Genomic DNA, 2377 nt, shown 5'->3' with positions numbered 1-2377 from the left:
CTACTCCTGCACCAGATCAGCAGATGAAACATCTCAATGATTACAATAATACGCGTCTTAGTCTGCAACAATGAGATTGGGCCTTGAGTAAAGACACTCTTCGCGATCAATATCGCCCCTTTGTTAAAAAAAAGGTTGTATTGATCGTGGCTACCACTGAGCCTGAACAAATCTTCAAGTGTTGAAGATCCAGGCTGAATATTGAAAACTTTTTGCACTTATTTCCAGCGTGCAGCACGCAACAGGGGCTCCTGTTGTTTTTGTCTCTGTAAAAAAAATCTGTCTTTATTTGACAGTTATTTGAAGTGTGGTGCTCAGCCAGGTTGGTGGATAAAACTGATATATCACAAGCGGACAGGGGTTATAAAGTCATCCATTGAGTGACATGCTTGTTAAACATCCATTACTCATCCATTACTCGTCTACTCAGGAGAATAACTTTTCATTTACCTTCAGCTCTTCAGAGATGCAGCTATAGGAACTCCACAAATCCGACATTTGTTAATGTTTTTTCTGACAGTCGAATCATGTTGAACGTGTATATAATGACAGAAAGCACACATAGCAGGCTAAAGGATAATACGTAGAAATTAATTTGGTTAACTGGATAGAAATAGTGACTTTAACACATTCGATGAGTGTGTGTGTGTGTGTGTGTTTAACCCTACGGATGCTCGTTACTGCCGGCGAAGAGAGACAATTCTCCAAACTGACACTTGAAACAAGGTGCAAAACAAAGAGCTGGCTCTCTCTTTCTCTTGTAATTAGAGTGTGAGAGAGCAGTGAGCAAAAACAACATGTCACAGGTATGCTTCATTTAGCAGGCTGTCCTCTAATTAACAGGCCATCGCGGCACTCCAGCCAAATCTCACCACAAGGCAATTAAACATCCCGTCTAATATTCTCCAGAGTTTAATCCCGAGATCTGCTTGTTACTTGTTGATTTCACACAGTGACCTGATCAGTTCTGTTATTTATGTAGCATGACAGCAGTACGGCCTCCATAAGTTCTCTGTGTGCCTCTCTGTAAAAACAAGGGCTTTGGAAAGTAAAACGCACTATGGTGTATATTCCAATACAGTGCAATACTTTACATTTTCATATCTTCATATATTGGAGAAAATAATAAACCTGTTAATCTTTAAAGATTTGCACAATATCACAATTAATTAAAAATGGATGTAAATTTTAAATAATTTCACTACTTGAAAAAAACGGCAATTTCTGAAGAAATATTCCACAAATATAATTTTTTCCCCTTTGTTTAAAAAAAGAAAACACACACACACACACACACACACACACACACACACACACATATATATATATATATATATATATATATATATATATATATATTTTTTTTTTTTTTTTTTTTTTACTATTAGAAACATAGAGTAAATCAAAATAATGCATGTACCAATAGAATTATTCTAGCCAATGCTGAGCTGAAATGTATTTTCAAGTTAAGATTAATTAATGCTAAACGGGTACTGTTTTGTCTCAATAAATTAAAAACAAAACACTAAAAACGAAAATCAATTATTCGAAATGCTTCACACGAATTTAGGCATCACGTCGATGTATAGAATGAAAATAGATAATTATTTTAAGATTTGTTAAATTGTTATATTAATCATTAAATTATTAATAATTAAAAATTAAATATTGTAATGTTAAATGTTTAAATGTTTTAAAAAGTGTGTGCAGATCATCACATCAAATATCAACCAGTATAAATAAATTAGAAATAAATATATCTGATGCAAGCAGTGGCATTATCTCACATCTGACCCGAAACTCATGTTCTGGATGTGACGGCTGGAGCCATTTCATAATCTCTGTGTGAAGCAACAACAGAAAAAAGCCTTCTTATCCTAAAATGTCCCTTTTCTCTCCACTTATACGCTTCTGGAGCTTCCAGACTGTACAAATAGCTCAGTGATTAGATTTGCATGATCTTTAATTTAATGATAAGGTCTGATGACCTGCATCACTATTACCAGACATCATTTGGAAGTGAAGCATGCCAGTCAGTGACTACATCTGCCCCGGTCACTCTGTTCAGTCAAATTAAACTCACTTGCAAAGAAGCGGCGATATAGATAAAGCCGTCATGTTGGAGAGAAATATAGGAGAATATTCTCAGTGATAAAACATGAGTCTCCCTAATCTGTGAGCAGTCCGAGTTCATTCGTCTGCTGTCTGGCCAGAGTAGATGCTCTGATTGATAACATTCATGCCGAGGAGGGTCGGATTAAACAAACTCTCCTCATTCGCTCACCGACCTGAGGTGTGAGGGTACAAGGGTCACAGCTGAATCCACAGCTTCATTCTCTGCTCTCCGTTAGGTAAATCTGATCATTCTAAACCCCTG

This window comes from Carassius auratus, chromosome 46, assembly GCF_003368295.1.
Source record: "Carassius auratus strain Wakin chromosome 46, ASM336829v1, whole genome shotgun sequence".
Lineage (NCBI taxonomy): Eukaryota > Metazoa > Chordata > Actinopteri > Cypriniformes > Cyprinidae > Carassius > Carassius auratus.
The sequence above is the reverse complement of the archived record's forward strand: the minus strand, read 5'-3'. Positions refer to the sequence as shown.